This window comes from Cyanistes caeruleus, chromosome 7 (assembly GCF_971803275.1).
Source record: "Cyanistes caeruleus chromosome 7, bCyaCae1.hap1.1, whole genome shotgun sequence".
NCBI classification, from domain to species: Eukaryota; Metazoa; Chordata; class Aves; order Passeriformes; family Paridae; genus Cyanistes; species Cyanistes caeruleus.
Window position 1 is genome coordinate 6952578 of NC_141707.1, and position 10662 is coordinate 6963239.

Here is a 10662-nt window from a genome sequence, read left to right on the forward strand (position 1 = left end):
TTTAGTAAGAGGAGAACCTCAGAAGTGTTAGCTTCTGTGTCCAGGGAGAGAGATTGCTGCTTTTAAGGTTTTCCTGAAAAGCTCAGGTGGCAGAAGGAAAGCCCACAAAGGAACCCAGGGCCAGCAGCTGGCCCAGCAGCCTCCTGCTTGGTTCCTCCCTGCCATTTTTGGGGATGCTCAAGTGCTGTTTCAGGGCACACCAACAATTTTTTCAATGCCAGCAAGCCTGCAAGGAAAGGCTGCTCTGTGTGGGTGATTATTTTATTTTCTTTCCTTTTTTTTTTCCTTTTTTTTTTTCTCCTCTTCCCACCCCAGCCAGAGCCTTGGCACAACTTCTGGCTCTCCTACGTTGCCATCTGACGGCAGCATGTGCCTTGTGTGGTGCTTGGCACCTCAGGCATGGCCTTGGGTGAGGAATGGTGAAGCCTCTGCCCTGCCTTAGGGATGCTTTAGCAGCCCTGGATTCATCTGTGATATCCCACCTGGGGCTTCTTCCCCCTGGGCCTGAATCAGGAATCCTCTCTACAGAGGAGGAAGCAGGAAAAGGAAATCCAAAATTCAGGTTTCTGCAAGATGCACTGTGCATGCACCAGCTTGCTTTCAGTGGCTGCAGGGGGATACCAGCACTGTTTTACCTCTTATTTTTGAGACCAGGCAGAGCTCACTCCTTTACTTGTCATTGCAAATGCATAACATCCAACTCTTCACCTCTTCTCTTACAGAAAATGCTTTAAAAATAATCTACTTTTTTTTTCTTTCCTTTTAACTGAAGGAGGCTCTTTTGTCACTCAAACATATTTGCTGGTTAGCTGCATGCATGTGTACTTCTGAATTTGCTTAGAGGGCTGTGATAATCCTTAAATCTGCTTTTAAGCCAGCTTGTTCTCCCCATCCTGTCTGCTGTGGGCAGCTTGTGGCAGCCTGAAGTTTAAACGGCTGGGGGCACTCAGGGATGGGCCATTACCACATTTCAGTGTTTCTCCTGAATGCTAGGAAAGGCCTCAGCAGGGGGAAAAAAAAATATTTGCATGCTTAATTAACTGACCAAGATAATTAATACATGCCCAGCTCCAGGCCTGCAGGGAAGGTACCAGAGTCAATGGATCCAGCTGTTATTTAACAGTGCAAAAGCTTTCCTGCTTTAGTGAGGTTAGGCATGCAGCAGGCTGATGTCTCTTGTAGGTGAAATATTTGGAAAAAGCCATCCCAACTCTGCTAGAACATCAGGAGTCAGTGGATTTTTTGGACTACACAGGGCAGAGCTTGTTCCTGCCTGGCCCCACATACCTGGGGCAGTGGATGGGGATGCTGAGCTTCTCCAGGTGCCTTTGGGAAAGTGCTGCTGGCTCAGGATCTGCCAAGCCTTTCCTGTGGGTAGACTGGAGTTGAAAAACAAGCAGGTTTGTTCCACACTGAACATGCCCACGTCTTGTCACACAAATGTGCAGCACGGATGAAAACAAAAAACAAGCTACAGATGGACACTGGCAACCTGTCGCTAAGCACAAGCCTCTAAATTCAAAATAAACATAATGCAGCAGCTCAGTGTGGTCTGAATGGCATCCATGAATTTCCATGGTGGGTATTGTAATGTCCTGATTCTTGTTTGCACCTGGGACTTGATTTCAATTCAGATTTCATCAGCGTGTAAGATAAATTCCTGAATGGGTCATAAAGTCTTGCATTGGTTGTTGGCTCTGTAGGGGAGAATCTGGGTGCTGATGAGGTTGAAGGCCCTTGGGAATCCTTGGAATCTTGGCCAGAATTGGCTCCTGAAGGTGCCTTGGTCTGTCCTGAGACTTGCAGATGCTGCTTAGCTCATTCAAGAGAAGTTTCTTCAGTCACCTAGAACAAAGACACCACAACATCAAGGGCCTTCAAAAAGATGATTCCCATTCCTGTGTCACCCTGCAGTTCAGAGTTTTTTCCTTAAGGCCTCTCCATGGCCTCTGTTGCTGCAGGTGGCAGCTCCTGCTTGCCCTGTCCCACAGGCAAGCCTGGAGAGGAGGCAGCTCTCCCCAGGAGGTCTGACAGGCTGCACACAACAGAAACAGCCAAAGGGAACCATGCAAATGTTGTTTTCCTGATTTCTGGAGGGCAGGAGCTGAGGCAGCAAAGGCATTTCTCTAGAACTGAAGCTCCTCTGGGCTGCCTCCCATGCAAAATTTTTTCGGGAGGCACTTAAGATTTAATTCCAGCTGCCAAGGCTTTCTTCTCCTACCCAAGGAGATAAGAGCAGCTGCACTTGGCCAGACCCAAGCTCCCTCTTCCCTGGTGTTTGGTCTTTGGCTGATGAGAGCTCAGAGGTAGCTGAGGAGGCAAAAGCAGCCACGTTTCCTCACCTGACCTCCCCATCAGCCACATATCACCTGTCTGTGGCTGCCAGAGCACCAAAAACCCCAGTGCCTGCCTCTCCTTGGAAAGAACTCCCAAACGGGCACAGCAAAATCAAGAGAGCCAAAGAGCTGTGGTGGAGGCCCTGTGAAGCTCACAGAGCTCTGAGTAATTAATTGTGTGGCACATGGGTCTGTGTGTGTGCCAGAGTAATTAACTGAAGTGAAACACATGCTCTTCCAGTCTTACATGCTGTGGTTGAGACAGAAATGAAGCAATGAAGAATGACCATCAAAATGAATTATTTCTCTATTAGCAAGGCTCAGGGACATCTCTCAGCTATGTAATTAATTTTAATTGTGAGTGAGTGACTCCTGTCAGGGCTTGAACTGAAATACTGCATCTCTCTCCCACAAGGTCTGAAGACCATAACTATTCCTGTATACAAAGGCTTATGGAGAGTGAGGATTTTTTCATGTTTGAAAATTTTCCAGCTGATGGAAATAGAAAATCTCCTGCTGAGAATGTCCCTCTTCACTGAGGGACTGAAGGGGCTCTCTGCACATCAGCAAGGAGCACGTTGTCTTCTACTTGGGTTTGCACAGCAAGAGACAGAAAACAGAATTAATGCTCTGGTCCCACAAACCCTTTTTATTCTCAAAGGCCATGATGGACACGGCCACCCCCCGGTGAGGACCTTGGAGATGCTCTTGTTTCTTCACACGTGCCTCCCATGGATCAGCTGGATTTATTACCCTGTCTCTGCTCCTTTAGGTGGTGTGCAGCCTCCAGCTACACCAGGGACTCTTGAGTACGGTAACACATGCACAGAGAGCAAGTTACAGCAGAGGAGCAGAAGGACTTGATTCTGTTCCTCTCGCTGCTGTGAAGTTGCTGGAATTCCTGGACATCCAGCAGCCTCTGGATGGCTTTCCCTGCCACTCAAGGGTGGGTTGTTTCTGGTCTCCACAGCATCACCAGGGATGCTGGCAGGTCTTCAGCAGATGAGCAGTCCATGGCTGAGCCCAGTGAAGGAGATGCTCACATCAGTGCAGCACAGCTGCACCTGGGGTCAGGGAATGCCAGGATGGGAAACTTTGAGCAAGGCAGGTCCTGCACTCTTTGTTGTCAGGCAGGTAAAACTTTCTGTGTGACACACACAATTTTTAGTTATTTGCACAGCAATTTAACTTAAAATGTGTTTAAAAGGTCAAAATGCTGAAGTGCAGAGACTTATAAAGTATAACCTTTATAATTACTCTTATGGAGAAAATATTTTCACTGTCTTAGCTTTCATTTCATTTGCTGCTGAAATACCTTCTAGTGGCATGGAAAAAAAAAACTATAAACCAAACCCAAACTCTGCTATGTTTTAATTGCAGCCTAGCTTTTGATCAGATGTGTATTTTGAAGGGGGAAAAAAAAAAAAAAAAAAAAAGAAAAAAAAATAGAGGAGGAGAAAGAAAAATGTAGCTTTGTGTGTATTCTGTGTTGCATTATTATTCAGTAAGCCTTAAACCACAAAAGCTCCTACGGGAAGATTCATTATCGCATTAAGTACGAGATGGGGAGGGGATGCCTTGCTGGCAGCCACGGACAATATGTTGCTTTTTTACTTTGTTTGGGTTAATCCCCCCCACCCTCCTCTGGGGGCTAGACAAACAGTTTAAGACACAGTTGGGTGGGGGAAAAATATAAAATATATTTTAAAAAAAATAAAAATTAAAAAAATAAAAAAATAATTAAAAAATTAATAAAAACAAAATAAGAAAGGCAGAGGAGCCTGACAAGTGCTGCCCTGTTCCCCCTCAGCTGAGCTCTCCAGCCCAGCCCTCTCTTCACCTCTGCAATGTTTTCTCTCCCCTGGCACTTTCCTCTCGTGCCCCCTGAAAGCTTCTCCTCCTTCCCCCAGGGAGCTGCGGTGTGATGGGAACAGCTCTGTCAGCGAAAGGACCTTCTGAAAACAACCAAAAATATTTGCAGAGCACCCAGATCTCCTAGCTGTGAGAAATGGGGAAATAAGTGTTTTCCTCCCTTAATCACTGATTTAGAGTGGCTCAGCTTGTGGGTGACCGATCTGAGCCAGCAGCCGGGGAAAAAAAAGAGCGGAGATTTTGGAAAAGGCTCAACACCTGTCTTCTGACAGGAGGCAGGTTTCAGGCATATCTTATGGAATGCTCACTAATGAATAGCCTGGCAAGCAGAGTTTCTTTTTAAATAACAGTGTAGGCTGTCTTCTCATACTGAAGATACACTTAAAAAAAAAAAAAGATATTAAAGCCCATTTATTCCTCTTTGAAAACTAAAATCCTTGCGACTGAGGCGCTGCTTGGATTGTTCTTTTGGTTACAAACCCCATTCTTCCTGCAAGGGAATTCTGCAGTTTCAAGACTGACTGGTTCCCTAATTTGTGCCTTTAAAAAAAAAACAAAACCAAAGATACATCACTTGTGCATTATATTTTATTGATGTTACTGTAAAATACATATTTGCTTGCATTCCTAATTGGGGAAGCACAGATGGCAGTGGCTTCTGCTGGAGTGATACGCTCTTTAAAATATCTGGTAACATTACAACAAAGTGTAGTCATTAAAATAAGTGTCTGTGTGTGCTGCAGGATTTTCGTTCTTAGGAGCAAAGCTTTCTCCTGTTTTAGGGAGGGAAGGTTTGGTTTAACCCCTGCCTGGGCCGGTACCTGGCGTGATGGAATAAATCCGGCACAGTGGGATAGGCAAATTTTTTCTTTCTGCATGGAGGTGTTCATAAGGAGCTGATGTGTCCACAGGGTCTGGAATTGGTAGAAGTCATAGATAAATTTATTTTGGTGTCCTGTGTGCAGCAGTAGGGCAGCTGAGGAGCAGCCACTGCCTCCTGGAAAATGTGTTGGTGCTTAGGGTGTCCTGAGGGCTTGGCCCTTGGAAAGACGCTGCTGTTCTGGAAGGGAAAAATGAGAAAAAATAAGAGAAAAACAAAAACAAAACAAGAGATAGCATTGGATAGAGGTTGTTCATCCTCAGAAGACTATTTCAATTTTCTTATCCAGATCAAACCGTCGTGAGCAACCGCAGAGCAAGTGAGCAGCATTTTCCAGAGCAGTTGCAATGTGTTGGCAGCAAGCAGTGAGCACGGGCGGAGAAGGAGGGAGAAGCTTTTTCAGCAGCTTTATTTTAAAAGCAGTTTTGTGGTGAAGCCACCGCCATCAGGTGCCCTCTGTGCTTGGACGTGCTCTTCTCCCCTGCTCTGGCTTTGCCACTGACACCTCAGCCCAGCTCTGCAGCATCACTTGTGGACCACGGCAGGGCCCTGATGCCTTGCCTTGTGTTAGGAGGGTTAAAATGCCAACAGCTCATGGAGAACTGGAGTTTCCTTGGCTCTGTTTTCAAACAGCACTCCAGCTGTGAGTTCCTGGGTGTTACGAGTTTTGCAGTCTTGTCTGAAGCTCATCCCGTGCCTGGACTCCCATTGCAGCAGCCTCACCCTGCTCGGCCACACTCTCGAAGCCATCAGCTCCCTTGCTTTTAATTAGCAGCCAGAACTACCCAGCTCGCAGAGCCCTGTGGTTACCAGGCCTCCCTGTTGTGGTTTGCTCTGGAAATTAAGGTTGGCTGTAAAAATCCAGGCCTTTGGCACAAGAGGGAGCGAGAAACACGATAGCAAGGTATGGAAACCATAAATCACTCACGGCCCCTGCTCCGCTCCCTTTTGCTGGAGGGGAAAATGTTGCCATGGGACGGCTGGTGTAGGATGGATAGGATGGCTGTAGGGTCATTGTGTGCTTTCTCATGGCAAGCTTGCCCTTTGGTTGTAGAAGGATTGAATAAGCCACAGGGAATGCCATGGATGTAAACATGTCTCGTTGTTTAACACAAAGTGTGATTTGCTGATGAGTCATTTTGGTTTTTTCCCCCTACTATTTGTGTGTGCAAACTAACAGGTGTGAGAGGATTTGGGGGAGTGGGAGAAGGGCAGGCAGGTGAAGCCCTGGGGAAGGGTTTCCTTTATGGCAGCACAGCTTGCTGATGAATGGATTGAGAGCAGCTTTGGGGTGTGCTGGGTGAGAGGCTGGACATGAGCTGGACATGTGCACTCACAGCCCAGAAACCAAACGTGTCCTGGGCTCATCCCACAGCGTGGGCAGCAGGGGAGGGGGGATTGTGTCCCTCTGCTCCCCTCAGGTGAGACCCCACCTGCAGAGCTGCCTCCAGCCCTAGGGGCCCAGCACAGGAAGAACATGGACCTGTTTAAGTCAGTCCAGAGGAAGCACCAAGATGATCAGAGGGATGGAGCAGCTCTGCTGTGAGGAAAGGATGGGAGAATTGGGAAAGAGAAACTTCCAGGTGATCTAATTTTAGCCTTCCGGTAACTGAAGGGAGTCTGCAAGAAAGATGGAGAGGATTTACTTACACAGCCCTGGAGGGCCTGACAGGACGAGAGAGAACGGCTTCAAACTGCCAGAGAGTAGGTTTGCATGAGATATTGGGAAGAAATTCTCCCCTGTGAGGGTGGTGAGACAGGTTGCCCAGAGAAGCTGTGGCTGTCCCATCCCTGGAAGTGCTCAAGGCCAAGTTAGATGGCTCAGAGCAGCCTGGGATAGTGGAAGGCGTCCCTACTCATGGCAGTGGGTGGAAGTGGAAGGGCTTTAAGGTCCCTTCCAGCCCAGGCTGTTCTATAATTCCATGTTCACATTTTGGAGCAGGAGGAGTCTCCAATGCTTGGGCATGGGAAGGGTGGGAGAGCTGACTCACTGTAAGCTTTTAGCAAGCTGTCAACACTCTGCTAAGAAAGAGTCAGTCAGGGAAGAAGATTCCCCTGGCTCTCCACTCCCCCAGGCAGCATTCCCCAGGGGCAGCAGGGAAGGAGGGGGTGTTTTTGGGGAGCGCTCTGGCAGTGGTGCCACGTGTTCCAAACGGAGCAGGTCAGCAGTGCTGGCTCTGTCTAAGGTATCAATGCGCCTCCAGCCAGAGCAGGTGCTGGGGGAGGAGGCTGGGAGGGAGGGGGTGAGGTACCAGCTGCGTTATTAAGCCTGATCCCAAACCCTTTGAAGTCAATAGAAAAATTATCCTCGACTTTGATACACTTTGGATTGCGCCTTTTAAGTTGTGAGAAAGACATTCGCGTTATTAACGCAGAGGCAGAACACTACTGTTGGTTACATAAGCTTTTATTTTTTAATGGCAATGGTAGGCTTAGCCTTGGGCACTATCTGAGACTCATAAATAACCCATGTCAAGTGTAACACACCTACTGAGCAGCCACAGAAGACAGAGGACTTGGCTGTTTATCTCCCTGCATTTTTTAGTAACGAGCCACTTGTACGTTAGGGAGGGGTAGATGTCCTGTAGCATTCATTAATAAAGCATCCCTAAACAGCCAGGCTTCTCCTTGATCATGCAGGGCTAATGCGATAAATATCTTCTTTCCACACTCTCCTGACAACTGAAAGGCAGGAATGCAGCAGAACTCACCACGTCAGTTGGGCAGGAATATGACAGGGTGCATTTCTTGTTCACATCTCTCACGTCGAGGTTCGGCATCCGCTCTCTGCCGGGACAGCGAAAGCAGAGCGGGGAGACTTCCTGGGAAAACATTCCCAGCACAGCACTGGAGTCACCTCCTGTGTTATGGGATAGGTGGAACCTCGTGGGAAAAACAATCAGGGTCACATGGGGTTGGGACTGGGGTTGGGATGGGGCTTGGAACAACCTGGTCTGCTGGACACTGCCCCTGGGGGTAGAACAAGATGAGCTTTAAGGTCCCTTCCAAACCAATCTCTTCTAAGATTCTATTATAAATTCAGAATAATTTCAAAATATTATTTCATGGGCACCCACAAGGATGTGTATGCAAGCCCCAGCCTGTTTGGTCAGCGAGGGGCAATAGTTGAAGGTCAGTTGCCAGCATCAAAATACCTTTGGGAACCACCAATTGCTCTCAGGAGTAAAAACAGGCTTGAAAATCATCTGATTTTGTTCATTGCTGCTTTTATGCAGTGTTTTGGTTTTTTCCCCCAGTGGCTCATTCCAGCTGGAAGGCCTTATGTGAATATACATCACTGAGATAAATATATATATATATATATATACATATATATGTGTGTGTGTGTATATTATATATATGTGTGTGAGTGTGTGTGTATATTATATATATCTGTGTGTGTGTGTGCAAGTTTATATTACTGAGATATATATCCATGTAAATATCCATCACATACATATGTAAATCCAGACTGATAAAGGGTAGATACCAGCCATGCAGCCACTGACCTGCAGCACCAGCATGCTCCACAGCAGCCACAGAGAGGCACTGGTTTAATTCAGGCAGCAGAAAATTGCACCAGGGACTTAAATTAGACCCTTGCAACACTTGCAACACAGCAGTCCTTGAAAGCCCTGGATGTTTGTGAGCTTGTATCCAGGTTTTTGCTCAACTAATGTGTTCCACCTCTTTCCCAGCATGCAGGTATCTCACCTGTTTTTGGAGGGGCAGGACAGACTCACTGTGTATAGGGATCTTTTTCTCTTCCCCAGCCCTGTGTTGTTGCTCATTCTCTCCCTCCCCACCTCTGCCCCCTGCTAATGACCAAGGAATTCCTGAATGTCCTGGCTGCTCCAGGCTGACACAGATGGGTTCAGCTCTCTGCTGATTTATCATTTATTTATTATGATAAATCATTGTGCTGATTGAACTGCACAGCAAAGCCAGGGCTTCCTGCTCAGGAAGTTTGAGATGGCTGGTGGGGAACAGGTCTGGGATGGGCTGTGTTTGCACCACAGGATTACTGGGGATGCCTGGTCTACAGCAGCCTCAAACACTGAGCCAAACCCAGTTTGCTTCTGAGCCATTTAACCCTTTAAAAGGAGAAAAAAGAAATAAAGGAGGTCAGCCATGAAAGAGAATTTAATAATTGCAGCTCATACATAAATATTTGCTGCCTCTCCCAAGTGCATGATTCCTCTAGTTTCTCTTGTTAAAGAAGACTACCCATGGGACTCTTGGTTTAAAAATATTTCTGTTTCCAAAGCCTTTTAAGGGCTTATATAGCCTGTATTGCTGTGGGGGAGGGATAGGGAGAGGGGCCAGGAGGGGCCTGGATATGCAGAAGCAGCTCTTTGACATGTCCTCAATTCCCTGGGTCAGGGTGCAGAGGAGACCCCCCCCAAAAAAAAAAGTTGTTACCTGTTTCCTTCCCCTCCCTGCCCTCTGGCCTGGCAGGAGCCAGAGCAGCAAGCCAAGGTCTGTAGACTTTATTTCCCTTTCCCAAGCATCTTTCTCCTGGCAGCAGCCCCGTGCCATCCTCAGGGCAGCAAAATTCACAGAGGAGCACAGTGAAACAGCATCCTTGTAACTGGGAGTGTATTTCCAGGCAGCTCTGCCACAGCAAGGGCAGGCTGAAGGACAGAGCTCAGGCTGCAGTTCTTTCCTTGTGTGCGAACTGGGCTACAGGAGCCAAAACAGGAGGGAGCAGACAGGGATTTGGGCAGGAAGCTGCTTTAGGGGAATGTGGATTAATCCCCCTCCTTAGCCCCTCTTTAAATGATCACAGGCTGGAGGGTATTTTAAAAGAAGCTAAAAAGAAGACACCTCACTGCTTTATCCCCATGGCTTTGGATTTTCAAAGGAATTTGAGTATCCAGAAAGATTTTTTTACTCTGCACAGGCCATGCATTCTCAGCAGTCTCCTTTTCTTGTGCCATCTTTTCATCTCCCTGATCCCTTTTCTCCCCTTCACTGAGCCACATCTGGCTTTCCTGAAAGCAGAGCGTCAAAAAACCCCCACACAGTTGAAGCATTCAATCTATTCCAGCCCTCGTTTTCCCTCAGAGATTCGGACCTGCAAGGACAGTCCTCTGCAGCAGAAACCTTAGAGTAAAAGTGTTAATTGCTGAAGGTTTGGGGTTTGGTTTTGCTAACCACAAGTGCAAGTGGAAACAGCCTCATAGGATACAGTTGCGCTGAGAGCTGGCAGGTGTTAAATAGCACACCCAGGGCTCCAGCATCCTCCGGCTGCTCGGCTTTGTGGTGGTTTCTGACTAATAGGCGCCAGCTTCACTTCTACCTTTGAGGAGCCTTGGCAGATGCTCGCTGAACCACCCCCAGGGCTCCAGTCATGCTAAGTTAAAACCTTGTTCAAACCCTGGCAGGCACAGTCCGTCCCACAAACTGGTGTATCAAATGGGGCTTCTCCAACGTCTTGAAAGCAGCTTTCCACTCTCTTGCATGTGGGCAGAAACCCCAAATCCTTATGACATCTATATGAAACTACTGCCTCTTTCATGTCAAGCTGTTTCCATCCAAGACACTGAACTGAAATTTTATTTTGATGTTCCA

The 10662-nt window shown here is 47.4% G+C and overlaps 1 long non-coding RNA gene across 2 annotated transcripts; it reads right to left on the reverse strand.

The window, feature by feature from the left end:
- Positions 1-4782: 4782 nt before the first annotated feature.
- LOC147652161 (uncharacterized) lies at positions 4783-9951 on the reverse strand. Of its 2 annotated transcripts, none has more exons than XR_015288854.1 (3): positions 9511-9951; positions 7800-7948; positions 4783-5268 (listed from the first exon to the last, which is right to left on the reverse strand). It is a non-coding gene; the product is annotated as an uncharacterized LOC147652161 (long non-coding RNA). The 2 variants fall into 2 exon arrangements; XR_015288853.1 differs by having other exon boundaries at positions 7800-7971.
- Positions 9952-10662: the final 711 nt, after the last annotated feature.